Below are 19,206 nucleotides of genomic sequence, written 5' to 3'. Positions count from 1 at the left end.
TATGGTGACACACCAAAGATTACATGTTTTTATCAATCTAGGTGTCAAAAGGATGGGCCAACAGAGGACCTTAATGAAGTTTAATGAGAGATGAATCCTATGTGTAGAACACAAAGCTCTCGCAGTGAGCGTCGATACAACTATGAGAATTTTGAACCAAAATATGAAGTTCCATAATTAGTATTGGCTCTGGATGACGTTTCACACAAGTGAAGTTTTGGCAAACAATCTGGAGAGATGGATGGTAGAGGCAGGTGTGTGGAGTGTGCATGAGATTAATTTCTATAATTAATGTCTGCATGTGACAACATTTCAGGTCCATTTGTGCCACAAGAGTTCCATGATCTCTTATCTAGGTGGGATGACAACAATGCCCCTCCCCCCTTTTACTAGAAAGCACCCCATCCAAGAATATGGCTTCCTTAGTTACATATATATGTGCTTGGCATCCACTCGGTTCAGATCTTTAGGGATTCGATGAATATTATTAAATGGTTCAAAGGTGAGAGCAGATGCTAGAATTACATTCAATCTCCTTTGTTAGAAGAAGAAAAACACTTGAAATATTTTTTTAATGATTTTTCACTATGTTATATCTACAGGGAACACAATAGTACAACAAACCACCTTTCTAAAATGGGTCTACAACAAGATCTAGATAGTTGGAGGATAGAGGAAGTTGAACTGGATGAGATCCGTGTGTCGTATCAACCACCATTTTGATAATCTTGTCACACAGACTTGGCTTCAGCATATGATAGTTTTTCATTTATGTTTAAATTGTTTTAGTGTTTTAGTTTTACGTAGCAAACATACTTATTATTATGTAAATCAAGTTCTAGAAAACAACATCGACATGGTAAAATACATTGTTAAACTGTAAGTTAAAGTCATTCCTGTTTGGGTTGTTTTCCTCAATGAGGAGGCCTAAGAATGGTTCAGGGCATACTTTTGGTGCTTTGGTTTTTATCAGTTATCAGTTTTTGATGCTATTTTTTGAAGGACAGTGATTGAAAGCTAACCAATATACTATTAGGGTTGTTTTCCTCATTGAGGAGGCTTGGGATAATGATTTCAACGATCTTGATTTAGCAAAAATGAGATGGTAGAGTTAGAAGACACTCAAACTTACCATTTCAGATCAACTCTTTGCTTTGAACAAAGTCATACAGTTTACTGAATGCTTAAATGCATATACTATGTAAATTTTTATTACCTTAATAAAAAGTCTGATTTTTTCTTTGGAAAAACCTGCTTGGGTTGTTTTCCTCAATGAGGAGGCCCAAGAATGGCTCAGGGCATACTTTTGGTGCTTTGGTTTTTATCAGTGATCAGTTTGTGCTACTCTTTTTTAAAGGACAGTTATTGAAAGTTGACCAATATCCTATTAGGGTTGTTTTCCTCATTGAGGAGGCCCGGGATAATGATTTCAACAATCTTGATTTAGCAAAAATGAGATGGTAGAGTTAGAAGACACTCAAACTTACCATTTCAGATCAACTCTATGCTTTGAACAAAGTCATACAGTTTACTGAATGCTTAAATGCATATACTATGTAACTTTTTATTACCTTAATAAAAAGTTCGATTTTTTCTTTGGAAAATAAAAATAAAAATATATATATATATATATGTGTGTGTGTGTGTGCTTGGCATTTTTATTTCCTAGGTTTTATAGTTTTTATAATTTATTTTTTATATATGGAATGCATACCTTGATATTATATATAGAGAGTTTGTCCTTAGAAAAAGAGCTTGTTGTAGGTATTAAGCTTTTATATGTTTATTAATTAAATTTAAATATGAAGCTTCAAAGTATAATGGATCAGAATAAGAGTCATTATTGCCAGGAAAGCGATTAGAGGTTTTCTTAACGAAATAAAAAAGCTCGGAAAATTAAGTATGTACAAACTCTTATCAAAATGAAGACAATGTCCTATATAAATAAGAGGCAAGACTGTCTTCTTCACCTTTCTAAAGATGAGCCTAGAAAGTTTAGGAGGAATATACTTGTTCATAAAACGAAAGAAAAAAATTTGATCCCCTTAAAGAAAGGGGATATCTATCTTAATAATCTTCATGATTCCCCAAACACCATGGGCAACATCTAAAACACTCCTATAGAGGGGGATATCTTTTCTTTGGAAGATGCGGAGTTCGCGATTAAGAAGCTCGCTAATGGAAAGCTAGGGATATCGAAGGTTGCAAAGCTCAAATTCTCAAAATGAGGGGGTCAATCCTAATCTCTCATGTACACAAACCCTTCAATTTAGTAGTGAAACACGACTTCTCTAAGCCTTGGACGCAAATTCTTATTGTACCTATCTTTAAAAGTGGGGATAAAAACATTCCCTCTAACTATAGGACCATTATGATTAGCCACATTTTAGCCAATATGTATGGACTCCTTTTGGAAAAGAAGTTTAGCCTCTGGCTTGAAATTCATGGTAAAAGAGCTAAAGGGAAAACTAGTTTTAGGAGACATGACTCAACTATTGACCATCTTATTACTCTTAGGATCATTGCCGAGGAATGTCGCAATAATAAAAATGATCTCTTATGTTGTTTTGTTAGCTTTAGAAAAGATTTCAACACAGTTCCTTAAGATAAGCTATGGAAAAAACTTGAAGAAATAATGGTTCCTCTCGAGTTAAGGGTTGTTGTGACTAAGCTATATGAGAATTTTATTTCCAAGCTTAGGATCACTGAGGGATGGTTTGAAGAAATTAAGTGTAATATCATGATTAAGCAAGGTTGTCCCATGTCTCCTATCATTTTCGTCATTTATATTAATAAACTAGAAAAGTGTTTGGAAGCTACAGGATGTGATGGCCCCAAGCTCGTTGGTATGATCATTATACTTCTCCTTTATGTTGATGATATTGTTCTTCTAGCCAAAAATCATTATGATCTTTACAAGCAACTTAGAATCCTTCATGATTACTGCTCCAAGATGGACGTGATTGTTAATACCAACAAGACTAAAATCATGATAATTAAATCCAAAAATATTAATTATGATAATTTCAGTTATGATAAAAAGTACTTGGAGAAGGCTTCTTTGTACAAATATTTAGTTATTGACATACATCATCACTCAAATGGAACTATAACATTAAGAAAAGGATAATAGGAGGCTATAAAGGTTATTATGATTTTGAAAACAATTGTAAGTTGATTGATCTTTGGGTATGGTGTAAAATAATTTCCTCTTTGAAACTCTCGTCACCTCTGTTATTTTATATGGATGTTAGGTTTGGGTTACAGTATATCTAGAGAATCTTGGAGGAACATTGAGCTAATCCAAAAACAATATATAACCTACAACCTCAAGATTAAAAGAAATTCATAATCAAACTCATCTCATATCAAATAAATTCATATGCAAACTCATCTCATCAAATTCCAATCATAAATTCAAATTTCAAATCTATATATAAAAATTAGAACTATTTTTAAAAGAAAATCACAACATTTCAAATCATAAAATGGAAATCCCATCAATATGATATTTATTTAAAATTTCAAACAAAATTAAATATTTTTCCTAAATTATATATAAAATGCATTTTAATTTGATATAAATAATAAAATAATTATAAATTTTATTACCTATCTTTTATTATTTTTTTCCTTAAGATTTTTTTTTTCCTTAAATCCTTTAATGCATTTTCTTTCTTTTGAATGCCTTTGTCAGGGCTGATATAAAAGATCTATATATCTCAATCAGATTAATACTGGTCATTAATTATGATTAAAAACAAGCTAAATATTTTTTTTTTAAATTATTTTAAACTATAATTAACCAGTCAACTAAATATTAGTATTTGGTAATTGTTGTTGCTCAGGGGAGACATTTTTCTATTGGTATGGAACTAGTCCAAAGCTGCATATTTCAGAGCCAGAGCTAATCAAGGAAGTTTTATCGAATAAATTTGGTTACTATGGAAAGGAGACACCCATGCCCATTGTGTTGGCTTTGTTAGGGCGGGGACTGATTTTTGTAGATCGATTGGGATGGGTGAAGCACAGGAGGATCTACAACGTTGAGAAACTTAAGGTTTGGATTCTTGAAATGTCTTACAATTACTCTAGACTCGATAATAATGTGTCTAGGACCATTGAATATGCTCATAACTTGACCTCATCACTATGGTGCATAACTCCCAAGTCAAACTACAATGTAAAAGCGGGTGCCTGAGGTAAATATATGCACCAAGTTACTATTGATACGTTGGTGCAGAACTTCAAAGTCCAATTATAGTGAGAACTGGGTTACTCATAATAATTATGATATTTAACAAGTATAATTAAATAATTTAAAAAATATATTGAATTTTCTTATTGATTGGAGTAAAATTTTAAAGTAATGACAATGTAATATCTTGCTTTTAGAAGTGTTTTCCTCTAGCATGGAAAATGCTATCTGCTAAACAAAAATGTGCATCAACTCGACGATTTCTTAGGGAGTCCTTGAGGGTTGGAGTCTTGTAGAGTTTGATATTGACGTTAGTTGTGTTCTCATGTTACCAATGACAGCCAATGGTGAAGAAAATGGCTGCTTGCACTTCATCCATGCTCGAGAATTGGCAAGAGATGATGTCTCAGGCAGACTCTAATGACAAAGAAATTGATGTTCACAGCGAGTTTAGAACATTAACAGCGGACATAATAGCCCATACTACATTCAGCAGCAGTTACAATGAAGGCAAAGAAGTATTTGAATTGCAAACAGAATTACAAACGATGGTTGCTGAAGCTGTACTATCTGTCTACATCCCAGGAAGCCAGTAATTGCAATATAGTTATCTTTCATTTATAGAGTTTTGCATGTGATTGCAAATTCATTAGTACTTGTACTTCTGTTTATGTTTTTTAAATAGTCCATTGGGGCCTGTTGTTCTATGGGCTAATGCCATAATCCATTGCATAAAGGTTTATTGAGTGCTATAGATAGTTCATAGTGTTTCTAAAAAGGAATAATGTTTCAAGTACTTATAATTAAAGATTAGGAACTTATATTAGTTGACCTTTTGCAGATCAATTCCTACCAGAAGGAACAGGTATGTCTGGAAGATTGACAGAAGAATCAAAGAAATCCTGAATTCTATAATTCAAAGTAGGCCGGAGTCCAGAACAACATCAAGAACTCAGGTTGGTTACGGAAGTGACCTGCTTGGAATCATGATGACTGCCAACCAGAAGGAATTGGGTGGGTCCCAAAGAGATCTAAGCATGACTATTGATGAAATCATGGATGAATGCAAGACATTTTTCTTTGCAGGCCACGAGACAACTTCCAATCTGCTGACTTGGGCAGTATTCTTGCTCTCGATAAACCCGGAATGGTAGGAAATATTAAGGAAAGAAGTTATCAATGTCTGTGGTACAGATATACTAGATGTGGATATGCTTAGCAGGATGAAATCGGTATGTATTTTGTTTAATACATTTTTGGGATTTTCTTAACCAATAAAACTCCAGCCAACATTTTAGTCTAGAAAACGCATCATGTATTTCATGAGAACTAAATATAAATGTACATCAAGATTGATATACCATGGAATCATAAGTTGGTTACACAAGTTCCCCTACTCTACATAAGTTAGAAAAACTAGCATGTTTGCTTTTGCCCCGAGCTCAAGAGTCCCTGAATCTTTCCTTAGGAATGTTTTCTGGTTTAGATCCGTTAAGCCATAGCATGTTGGTGTAAATCTATATAGGGAGGTCTAATCTAAACGTTGAAATGTGTCCTAAGTTGAATTGCCTCTTTACCGTATTGAAGGTTGCCACTCTATGCCATACTTCCGATAAGAAAGATTTGACTGCCAATTGTATTGTATACCACACACTACTGCATCACCATGTGCTTGTCAAATCATCCGTTTGTCATCAAAACTGACCAACTTCTGATGAAGAGGAGAAACAAGGAGAAAACTATTTACAAAAATAATATTACATGATTTTCGAATTAATGGCGATGATAATGATGACTACCTTCACCAAGACCATTAACTTTATTTCCTAGCTAAAACTCTACCCATTCCATCCTCCATTTGGAATCGAGGGCCAAATCTTTTTCCAATTAGTTAATCACTTGAAATTGTGGCACTTGAAATTGATGCCTAATACTTTGGCAGCAGATTTATCAACTAGAAAAGAAAGGGCGAAATTCAGCGAAGTTATCTAGAGTCTATTCTCCTTCCATCCACGTAGACACGTCAAGACTTGCATGAGTACATTTGGGTTCTCTATCTCTCTATTCACGAATCGCCAGATTGTAATCATTAATTTAAGTTGCAGTTTCTGTACTGCAACTTAAATTAACAGAGCACAAATTAGAAGTTGCATCAGCAGGTTAAATACACCAAAGAAAATTGTGAAACAGAAGTTTCTGAGAGATGGCAATAAGAGCGAGAACAAAAGTAGTGAGAGGAAAAAGTGGGTACAGGGAGACAACATGCCAAGGCAGCTTTGCTTGAAGAGATGAGGAATATTCAGGCATGTTTGCAGACGGGTAATTGACACGAGATGTCAACGACGGAAGAAGAGGCAAAGCTTGAAGAAGAGGGACCTAAAAAGAGATTGGTTAGAGCAATCTTCGGTGTTAGCTTCAAACCAAAATTACTATGAATATAAGAATACACATGATGACAAAAAATTTCAAGTTTGCAGTAATCATATTTAAGGGCCCTTAAATATGATTAAGGATAAACTTGAAATTTTTTTGTCATCATTTGTATTCTTATACTCATAGTAATGAAGTATAAGAAGAAAGAACAAAGGATAAAGAAATTAAACTTTCTATAAATTCAAGAGCCATGGTAGGATATTGGCTAAATTGAAATGTGAGTTTAAGTTTGAAGATCATCAAACTAGTATTTTTTTAAATTTTAGATAGAAGAAAATGTTAAATAAAGAATTATATAGAAAAAATTTATAGTTTGACCATCAGAGTTGGTAATACTTAAAAAGACTATAAGAAGGTGGCTAGATATTTCAATGGATTGAGATATAACATCCAAGATTAAATCAACCACTTATTCCCAAGATCAGTGGAAGAGGCATACCAATAAGCTCTTAGGGTAGAGGAGAAGTTATCTAGAAAGCAAACTCAATATATGAAGGGTAGAGATAAAAGTTTTAGAGGTAGAGTACAACAAAATGGTAGAGGCTAGCTGCAAGTTTAGAAAGAACAGGTCAAGAGCTCACATTATCCAAAACAATTATGAAGAGTTGATGATTGGGTTTTAGAAGTAAAATCCCTTACTCAAGAGGTACAAGTAGAGTTTTTTTTTCTTCGGAAAAAGTTTTAAATAGATATAACAAATATGTTGGCCATAGATCCTATGAGTGTCCATATAATCCTTCAAAAAACCCACGGAATGCACATATTATCCAAGAGGAGAGTGTGGAATCGCCTCCTCATGAAGATGCACATAATGAGTGATAGTCATTTCTCATGAAAAGAGTCTTTCTTAAGTCTAACAAGGAGATTTAAGAACTTGTTGAAAAAAGCACATTGTTTAGAATCACATGCAAGACGAAGGGTACATGTGGCAAGGTTATTATAGTCAAAGTATTGATAATGTTGTGCCTATTGAAATGGTTGATAAACTAGGCTTAAGAAAACACATTCAAATCCTCATAAGGGGTTTTGGATGCAAAAAATACACCAAGTTTGATCGAGGTGGATATTGGTGGCCACCCACCTATTCCACTTGGACCCCCACCATTGTTTTTTTTTTTTTTTCTTAAATATAACACAACTTACTACTTTTGGCAGTTTTTTGGGTCCTGAGATTTCAGAGCCATTTTGAGGCCCTAAATGATGTTTTTTTGGAAAATGGGCAACCATAAAGCATCTAATAGGGGTTTGCAGTCTTGAGATAGATGTTTCTAACAAGGTATTGTACACTTCAAACAAAGATTGTATACCAAAGTTATGACCTTGGGAAGTTGATTTTCCAGTTTACCCTAATGGGGCCCATAGACTTTTGGTGCTTCATCTCCTAGGGTTAGGTTTTTGGATGTTTAAGGATTTCCATTGTTTTTCAATAATAAATAGGCCTTTGAGCCTCATTGTAACACAGTTTAGAAGACATGTATATGCCACATCTCTTCTCAAATATAAGCTACCACAGCTTGAGCTAGTTTATTTCCATTTTTCATGTAAACAATTTTTAGTACTTTGTTATTAATGAATTGAAGTTTTGTTTTTGTCGTATCTCTATGTTTCTGTTCTTAGATGTATTTCATTTTGTTCCTTCATAAATCTGGATCAGTAGTATCAGAGGAGTTTGCTCTTTTTTTTATGTGCATGTCCCCAATGAGGTTGGGGTATAAGGTGTTAGGGCTCAAATAGGTTTAACCTTTGCAAGACTGGCATCGCCAACACCAATGACATTCCATGGAAGAAGAAATAAGGACAAGGGAGTAGGAGATCCCTTCAAAATATTGCTCAAAGAAGCCCGTGAGTGACAAAGGAATGCAATAATGGATAACTCTTCTCAGATCCTTCGTCGGATGCCCACTGATGATCCATATTCATCCAACAGTCACTTTAGAGGTGTTGTCCCCTTTAAGGTACAAGTAAACTTTGATATCCCTATATTCGAAGGTCAAATAGACACAAATGTTGTAGATAAATGGTTGAATTTGTTGGAAGGTTACTTTTCAGTACATAGTTTCTCTGATAGGGAGATTTTTACTTTTGCACTGCTTAAGGCTACTCCCCATGTCAAGGACTAGTGGGAAAATTACTATGATAAAAGGTCCAAAGAACCCTCTCTATTAACAGATGCCCCTTCTTGGAACTCTTTCTGATATGTTGTCAAGGAACAATATTACTTTAGGGGGAGCTATGAGGACAAGTACATACAATGGACCACACTACGATAACAAAGGTACCAAGATGTGCATGAGCTCACAAATAATTTTCATAATCTACGAACAAACTTGAGTATCAAGGACTCTTAACAACATTTAGTGCTCAAGTCCCGTGACTACTTGAACAAATACTTTCAGGAAGAAATGGAGTTCTTGGACATCTACTCGCTTGGTGTAGCATACCAATATGCTGCCAAGATTTAACAAAAAATTAAACCACATAAGCACGACTTTGGATCTGTGAATTGGAAGCACGGAAAGAGCACCCCCAAAACACATAATAAAGGACAAAGCCAAGGCGGGGTGACTGAGGACAAGTCACTCAAGGCACAAGCAAAGAAAAACACCACGAAGACAAAGAAGAATGTTGGAAAGTGGTGTGAATTCCATAAGAGCCCCACTCACAACACAAGTGAGAGTTGAGCTAAGCAGTCACTAGAGTCAGATGCATGTTCTAACTCTAAGTTGGAACCTGACAAGGGGACTGACAAAGGGAAGTCGACTATTGATGTCATGCTCAATGCCACCATTTCCACCACCAAGATCCAGAAGATTGAGTTCGAAGATCCAAAGGAGGGGGAGTGTCTCTTCTACTCACAGATGTGGATGAAGGGTTCTCCACTACAGTTCATTATCAACAATGGGAGGCAAAAGAACCTCATTTCAGCAGAGGTCATGAAGTGATTAGACCTAAAAACGACACCACACCGACATTTCTACACCATCAGGTGGCTTCACCAAGGACAAGATCTCTGCGTTAGGCAACCATGTCGCCTTCCCAACAACATCAAGCCCTTCACGGATGAGGTACTCTGTGATGTTTATCCTCTTGAAGTTTGTGATGTATTATTAGGCCAACCATACTTGTGGAAGCGTCATGCTATGTATCAGTCTATGCCTCGCACTATTACTATTACTTTGGGTAATAAGTTATACAAGATACTGGATGATCTGAGTAATTTTTGCTGACACTTACTTAAAAAATAATACTCATTACAGGACCTTTTACTAACATGATTTTTCATGCAAACATGCACGACACATTATTTAAATAATGATTTACCATCACATCAACATTATTCAAAGAAGTCAAACATAAAAAAAACAAGCAACACAAACAACCAGGAATAATCATAACACCGATATGATAACAGATTTCACCCTGGGGGGAAGGGGCTACGTCTCTGAATATTTTTGGAACTAATAATCGCTTCATTAATTCTGAGGCATTTTCCTTATTACAATGGGTTGAAACATCTCATCATATGTGGATCATGCTTCTTAAAGAGTTTCCTTCTCACAAAATGTCCAAAGGCACTCACATAAAAGACATTTCCTCAGCACTAGAATGGCTACATTTTCTCTCAGAACAAGGTTTCAAGCTCTTACAAAGATCCTTAAAAATCTCCCACCAAAATTTCTCCAAAAGGTTTTGCCCCCCACCCCGAAAGATAAAAAGCTCACATACGAAATTTATATAGTTTTTCCCCAACAAAAAGACACAACTCCCCATATCCACAATAATTGGAACTTAATGCATTTTAAGGAAAAATAAGATCCATAATTCTAGGATCTAAAACTTACTCAAGGAAAAAATGGTAAAATCCAAACTTCAAGGATCTCAACCATGCAAGAAGACCTCAACCTCTCATTGAGAAATAGAAAATTAGTTGTGAGGTGAATTCTCACACAAAACTAATTTCTCAAATGGAAAATAAGTGAATATTTTGTGAGTCATTTTCCACTCACTTACAACATTATCCACTTTACAATTTTAAATGAAATAAGGCATAAAATTATTAATCCCATTTATTCTCTTATTCCAAGCTTTGTCACCTATCATCAAATTTCTTCATGGTGCACAAAGTAAACTTATGCAGGTGTGGAGATCCTCCTGGATCACTGGAGGTATCCTCGCCTACCACCATCTCTTTGATCTTTGCTAAGCAATGCAGTAAGATCATCTCCCAGATAGGGAAATTTATTTTCTTTTTTATTTGATCTCAAAGTAAGGGCAAGATCATGGCAATATAAATGGCCCTAGGAAGGGTTCCTCCACACAATAAAAGTAGGTTGATAAGGTTGTGGCATATTATAGGGACATATTCTCCTCCACACAAGGGTACCCTTGCACTGTCAGGTCAAGCATTCAATTGCTTTGATTCCTAAAGCACCTCTACCCATTAGGCCGATATACCATCGCTCCATTATTGAAAATGAAGAGATCAAGTGGCAGATCTAGGAGTTGACGCATAAAGGGCACATCCAACCAAGTTCCTCACCTTGTGGGAGCCTAATTGGACTTGTACAGAATAAGGATGGGATGTGGAGGATCTGCGTTTATTATCAAGCACTAAAAAAATCACTGTCATGAATAGGTATCTAATCCCATGGATTGATGATCTTCTAGACCAACTCAAGGGGGCTAAGTATTTCTGTAAGATCTATCTGAAGTCTGGCTATCACCAGGTTCCAATAGAGACCACAGATGTATGGAAGATCACCTTCAAATCCAAGGAATTCCTTTTTGAATGGTTGTTCATGCCCTTCTAGTTAAAAAATTCCCCTACTAATTTGATGAGGCTGATGGATGACATCTTATGGCACTTCAATAACTCATACATGGTGTTTATCTAGACGACATCCTCATTTTCAACAACATTTGGGAAGAGCACTTGCAACACATTCGACGGTTCCTTCAAACCCTGCAACAACACAAACTATGTGCCAACTTGGATAAATGCACCTTTGGCATGAGCCAGGTCCAATATCTAGGTTACATCATAGATTTGGCTAAGATACAAGTCATTCGGGATTGGCCAACCTCGACCACACTAACAATTCTTCGCAAATTTTAGGGCCTCACAAATTTTTATAGGATGTTCATGTTGGGATTCTCCCATATCACTTGGCCTTTGAGTCAGATTAGCAAGGGTGGAGAGAAAGAAATTTTTTCCTGGTCTAAGTCCCAACAGAAGGAATTCGTTGATCTAAAGCACCACCTCTTCTCTGCACCTGTACTCACATTTCTCGACTTGCAAATCCATTTGAAATCGAGACACACGACTTTGATTATGTCATTGGTGCGGTCCTCACCCAACATAGGAATCCAGTGGCCTATCATAGTGAGACATTTTCTGATACAATTCGGAAGTACCCCACCTATGATAAAGATGTGTATTCTATTGTGTTGGCTTGATGGTAATGGAAACATTACATTATGGGGAAGGAGATGGTTATCCACATCGATCACTGAACTCTTCAGTTTATGCAGATACAAGGGAAGTTGAAGAATGATCGCCATCCAAAGTGGTCAATTCCACTTGAAAATTAAATAAAAAAAGGATAGTCCAATCATGTTGCAGATTTTCTCAGTCGTCCCCCAGTTGCAGCACAAACTACTATTCTCAACTCTTATGGTCACAAGAAATCTAGAGAGCCAAAACTATATAAAAAAGATCCAGAGTTCACCACCACATACCAGATGCAAGTGGATGGCAAGCAAGTTCTCAATTTCCACCTACAGGGCACATTATTATGCTACCTGGGCCACCTTGGTGTTCCTTCAGGTGAGTGTGCCAAGCTGATTTGGGAGGTGCACTATAGTTGGGTCATAGGATACTTTGGTGTGGACAAAATTGTGCTTGTACTACAAAAGTACTTTTATTGGCCAAAACTCAGACAGTATGTTGGAAAATATATTAGATCCCACACTTCCTATGCCATCGCCAAGCCAACCATCAAGAAGCAAGGCCTATACACTCCTCTTCCTACTCCCAACCAATCCCGGTAATCCATCTCCACAGACTATCTGTCTGGCCTCCCTTCTACCAAGCATGGTAATGACTATGTATTTGTGGTCATGCACATATTTTTAAAGATGGCTATATTGGTGATCTGTAAGAAGAGTATCATAGTAGAGGACACTGTCAAACTCTTCTTTGAAAGAGTGTGGGTACATTTTGGGATCCCGCAGACCATTATATCAGATCGGGATAATATGTTCCTGAGCACATTTTGGTCAAGCCTCTAAACACTATTAGACACCAAGCTCACCAAGTTGATTGCATTCCATCCTAAGACTGATGGCCAGATAATGGTTATCAATAGGATAATAGTGCAAGTACTTTGCATGTACAACTCCAAGCATCCACAAACTTGGGATGAGAGCCTTCCTTATGTGCAACACAACCATAACAAATTTCTCCATAACTTGACTAGTCTTAGTCCATTTCAAGTGGGTCTAGGATTCAACTATTATGTCAGATTGATGTCGCCATGCCTCATGCGACTACACAGACAAAATATAAACGAGGTTGATAAAGAAACCAGGTTTATTGAACACATCCAACACATCCACCAGCAGGTTCACGACATCTTATAGAAGTCTAATGCCAAGTACAAGTAGTGACATGATCAAAATTGGGTGCCACACAAGTTTCAGGTGGACAACAAAGTTTGGTTTCATTCGCAAAAAGAAGGCCTTATCGAAGCCCATCAGAAGCTCAGACCACTCTAATATGGGCCTTACACCATCACCAAGGTTGTGGGATAGAGTTCTTTTGAGCTTAGCATTCCCCCATTCCTTGGCCTACACACAGTGTTCAATATGGACAACCTTGGACCATACTTTCCATCAATACTGGTCACATTGGACATTGTAGAACACTCACATCAATAGAGATAAACCTCGATTACATGGAATAAGCCACAACTGATCAAATAATGGACATGTACATCAAGGAAAATCACTATCAGAAGATCCAACTATATCAGGTTGTTAAAGTTGGCCAAGTTACAACTCCTGCACCAAGGTAAGTGGCTCACCAGGGACCAAGTTTAGTGGAATTTTCCCCATCTCATGGAGGCACTCAACAAAATGGGGACTATTGATTCAGAAGGGGGGAGGACTAATCCAGGTGGATATTGGTGGCCACCCGCCTATTCCACTTGGACCCCCACAATTATTTCTTACATTTTCCTTAATTGTAGCACAATTTACTATTTTTAGTAGTTTTTCAGATCTTGAACTTCGGAGCCGTTTTGAGGTCCTAAACGACTTTTTTTTGGAAAAATAGAAAAAACATAACTTGAAATAGGGATTTTCAATCAAAATTTTCAGTCCTTGGATAAATATCTCTAACAAGGTATGTTGTCAAATGGTGGTCATATTCCAAAGTTACGACCCCGTGAAGTTTATGTACCAATTTACCCCAATAGGGCCCATAGACTTTTCGTGCTTCAACTCCTAGGGTTAGATTTTTGGATGTTTAGAGTTTTACATTGTTTCTCAATAATAAATAGGACTTTGATCCTCATTGTAACATAGTTCAGAAGACATGTAGCTGCCAGATATCTTCTCATAGATAAGCTACCATTGCCTAAGTTAGTTTATTTCCATTCTGTAAGTAAACAATTTTCAGTGCTTTGTTATTAATGAATTGAAGTTTTGTTTTCATTGTATCTCCATGTTTCTATTCATATCTGTATTTCATTTTTTTCCTACATAAATCTATATCAAAGTATTGGTAAATGAAAAATGCCAAGTGGACTTTTAGATTATAAGTTACAAAGATCACAAAACATGTGATATTATGCCACTTGATGTTTGTCATGTTCTCTTAGGTAGGCTTTGGAAATTTGACAGGGGATTAATCCATGATGGAAGAATTAATACTTAGAATTTTTAGAATGATGGAAGAAAAATGACGCCAAGTCTTGGTAAATTAACAATGGCAAGTGGAATTTCAGATTGGGAGTTACAAAGATCACGTAACATGTGATTTTGAGCCACTTTATGTTTGACATGTTCTCTTGGGTAGGCCTTGGTAGTTTGACATGGGAGTGATCCATGATGGAATACATAGTACTTACACTTTTGAGAATGTGGAATAAAGCATAAACCCATACCTTTGAAAGATGAGAATGAAGCCGAGGAGGTCAATCATAAAGTGTCGATGATTAGTGGTAAATAATTCTTACACTAGATAAAAAAATGAGAAGGTAAATTTTGCATTGATTTACAAGCTAAGAATAGTTATTAATAGCACAAATTTGACAAATCTTCCTAAAACAATTGAAGATTTTTTAAGTGAGTATGTTAATATTGTCATGGATGATTTACTTAATGAACTACCTTCAATAAGAAGCGTCATTCGTCTTATAGATCTCATTCAATGAGAAAATTTACCAAACAATATAGCTTGCAAGATGACACCAAAGAAAAATGAAGAAATAAAGAATAAAGTAGAAGAATTGGAGAACAAAGGGCTAGTAAGGGAGATGATGAGTCCTTATATTATTCCCATAATGTTACCTCTGAAGAAGGATGGGGGTTGGAGAATGTGTACATATTTAATAACAAACAAGATGATCATAATCATATCCTTTAAGGAATTACCATATATCAACTGGAATGACATTGTTTATAAGTAAGCTGGAACATGTTATTTCTCATTTGGAGGAGTGAGTCAGTCTCTAGTCACCAATTTTGAAATTTTACAAGTGTTTCCAAGGAACATGCTTTATAAGGTCTGTTTTTATTATAGACCATGTAGATGAGCTTGCAAGCAATGTTATCATTGAATGTGGAAAAACCTTAATACTAAATAGTGATGGGATTTCCAACCAAATTTGATATGAAGGGAGATATTTTGGTCAAGAAAAATGAATATTTAAGTAGGGAAAATCAAGAGTGGTTTTCAAGTCATAATGTTATTAAAAACATTGACAATTGCATGATGATGGAGGGAATGGTCTAGTGAAATTAGAGAAGAAAGAATAATATAGTAATAAACATTTATGATAAAGGATTGGCGACTGTGGTATGTGCTAGGAAAAATGCATTAGGTAATACAACACCTATTTTTTCTGGCCTGTCTCCTATTGAGGCAAGTTTGTCACTTGAAGTGATGCTGACCCAAATTTTCAACCTTTAGAGGATAAATTTATTGAGATTGTAACACTATGATATCCTACATAGAATCAAATGGAGGATTATATTACTGTTGATTCTATCTTGCTTTGGAATTTATAATTCTCTACGTTTTTGTGGAAATAACAATCCGAAAAATGCATCTCTTTGACAATGTCAAATCACTATAAAACCACAAAAAGAAAGGACAAATACTTCAAGATTTTATCTTGGAAGTGTTTCATGATGAGACCTATTGATGTTTTAGATACTACATAAAGGGTTGTGGGATAGTGTTAATCTATTTCCTTGATTGGTTCATATCCAAATGGTAAAGTAAGCCCTTTTTAGCTAGTGAAAACACTCAATTATTCAAATGCCATCTATCAATAAGTGAATTAGTCGGTGAACCCAATGATGTTTTTAGGAAACACACCCTTTAGAGTATTTTTGTAAAATAGCCTCAAGCTAATGCATAGGATATATCTAGGCATACTAGTATCTTTGATGAACTCATGGATAGTAGTCAATAAGAAAGTCTTTTGTTCCATGGTATTTTGATGCCATTGAATGATCATCTTGTTTCCTAATTATCCTAGGTTCTAGATATTTTTGATTTTGTATAAGGGTGGAGGAGTTTTTCCAAGTCTATTATGCCTCCATAACCTTCTTCATCTCACGTAATGAGCCACCAAATAACAATTTACTTGTTTTAGAATATTTGAGCATGCAAGAGTTTTAGAGTAATTTTAGAAATTAGATTTGATTTCTCTAACAATGGGAAAAGGGTTTGAGTTATCTTCTTCATGAAGTATAAACTAAGATGTAAGAATTGTTGTTTGATGTGTATGGAAAGTAGGTATTATTGGAAAAATGTTGTGGATGTTTCTAACTTTTATATAGGTTCTATTGCGTATTTATATTTATGCTTATGTTTCTTGGTTGAAACTCTACTCAGGGTGTGATCCAATTGGAACTCAGGGTTGAATCTTGTTAGGAAATATACTTACGGGGTGGTGGGGAGTGGGTGAGGGTGAATTAGTGTTTTTAATTCGCTTTAAATTTCAATATCAAATTCATAATTATGTACACCATTGTTATTCAAAAAACTAGTGTGTGTATGTGCCTTCAGTAAATTAAAACCACATATATTCATACTACTAATGTTTTCATGATTTCCATCTCATGTTTAACTTAACCATTGCATCCTTATTTCATTAGACATTCAGTATGCAATAAAGAGCACATATATATGTGCCTTCAGTAAATTAAAACCACGTATATTCATACTACTAATGTTTTCATAATTTCCATCTCATGTTTAACTTAACCATTGCATCCTTATTTCATTAGACATTCAGTATGCAATAAAGAGCACATAAATCATAACACATTGGTAATGCATCAACACATAAGGCACTGATATTTTAGGTGGAAACCTGATGTGGGAGAAAACCATCGTTGCTGTTGTCCTTGTCTTCTTCTTTTATTATAAAGAAATATTTATTACATTAAGGTCTTGTACTAGCGCATATTCTTGCCACCAGGGAGGCTCCTACCTATAGGAGGCTACAACTTCCACTCGTTCTCTAGCACCTACTCGAAGGGAGCTACAACCCCCTGATCAAGTTTACCAACTATCACTAGAAGGAAGCTACAACTCCCTCTCTTAAGGATCTAAACCTTAGCACCTAGTGGACTTCATTTCACAATGTTTCATGTTGGATCCACATGTCAATCAACCATCAGAAACATGCAGAACACCTTTCATCTATTATCAAACTGAACCTACACCAACAATAAGCCCAAATAAACCACTAAAGATACTAACTCACTGAAGCACTATAAACCAACTGAATCATTGAAACATCAAGCCACTAAATACTGAAGAAAACCAATCCATGATCAAGCCAAGACACCATTCAACAAATCAAGATAATAATCAACCAACCATTGATTAACCCCACTGCTAGATACCAGTCATCAGTAAATACCATAGAAACAATCTATTGTCATTACAAACTCTAATCATATTCACCTCATAATATATATGGGACTGGTCTGAAAGATGCCCACATATATATGCGCGACTGTTTTGAAAGATTCCCACATATATATGTGCTTCTTGTTTATTAAACTCCCATACAGATCTCAAATCACTAAATACTGAAACACTGTCAAATTGAATCACTGGATCACTGTACTGATTTTTGAATTAATGGCGATGATAATGATGATTACCTTCACCAAGACCATTAACTTTATTTATAATTGGGACATGATTACTTCAGAGCTCTTATGAATAGTAAGATATAGAGAAATGTTTACTCATGGACATTGAATTTCTCTCTGCAGTTTCCACAATTCCATAAATAACATAGTAGCCCATAACTTGGAAGTCATCTCTGTGGTGCCCACCATAGAGTTAAACTATTAAGAAACTGTTCAATAGCTTTCACAAAATTCACTGTGACTTGTCCATGATTATCCCCTGTTGTGCGTGGTGAGCACCAGTATTGTAGCAATAATGCTGCAACTCCTGGGGCTTCCTACTTTACTTTTATCAACCTGGTAGTTCGCAACAAACTTGGAAGTGACAGTGCTGTATGCACAAGTACTAGCTCTTACTGCAGGTTGTCACTTGGTCAGTTGGCACAAGATCACTAGAAGCTCAAGCCAACTTCTATGAGTTTCCAGAAGAATCTTTTAACTGTGATGAAAGAAAGCTGACTCTACAAAGACTATTCTACTTACAGAAAGAGAAAGAAGACTGGAGTGTAAAGCAAACCCTAGCAAACCCTAATTTACCCACTAAACCTACTTTTGCAGAAAAAAGAGATGAAAACTGATGAAATGAATGCCATTGACTACTGAAAAGGTAAATTACATCTATTCAAGCTATTCCTAGAAGAAAATGAGAAAAGAACATCTTTTTGCGTTTTTATGTGTTTTATGTGAAATTGTTATGCATGTGATTTTGTCTGTTTGTGACTGTGGCAGAGGGTTGGTGGCGATGGAGGGCGGATTTTGTTGTTGCAAAGGTGTAAGAAGGTGTGGAGGGGTCCTAAGAAGCCTTTGGTAACCTTCTAAAGACTTATCCTGGAATCAAACTTTGAAAAATCACTCACAGGAAATTCTACAGGAGGCTGCAGGGGATCTACAGGAGGATGCTGAGAGCTATTTTTAGAGGTTTTAAGAGTGGAAAAATGGTGGGAAAGGGTAGCTGAAGACTAGAGGGATGTGTTGAGGTGTCTGGGGCTTAACAAGGAGGATCAGGAAAGAAAATGATGGTTGGATTTGTTTAAATGACGAGAGGAAAGCTTATGGAAAAAGTGCAAAAATTAGGGTAGATTCGTGAAGGACCGTGAATGACTTGTGAAACCTGTGAGAAATGAGACGATGCT

General features: G+C 35.9%; 1 pseudogene; it reads left to right on the top strand.

The window, feature by feature from the left end:
• LOC149246130 (cytochrome P450 709B2-like) overlaps positions 1–19,206 on the top strand; it is a 111,710-nt pseudogene that overhangs the window by 69,455 nt on the left and 23,049 nt on the right.

This window comes from Pinus tabuliformis, chromosome 7 (assembly GCF_031772625.1).
Source record: "Pinus tabuliformis cultivar Carrire ecotype Pingquan chromosome 7, CPIR1, whole genome shotgun sequence".
NCBI lineage: Eukaryota > Viridiplantae > Streptophyta > Pinopsida > Pinales > Pinaceae > Pinus > Pinus tabuliformis.
Note: the sequence above shows the minus strand (reverse complement) of the source record. Positions and strands in the feature narration are given on the sequence as shown.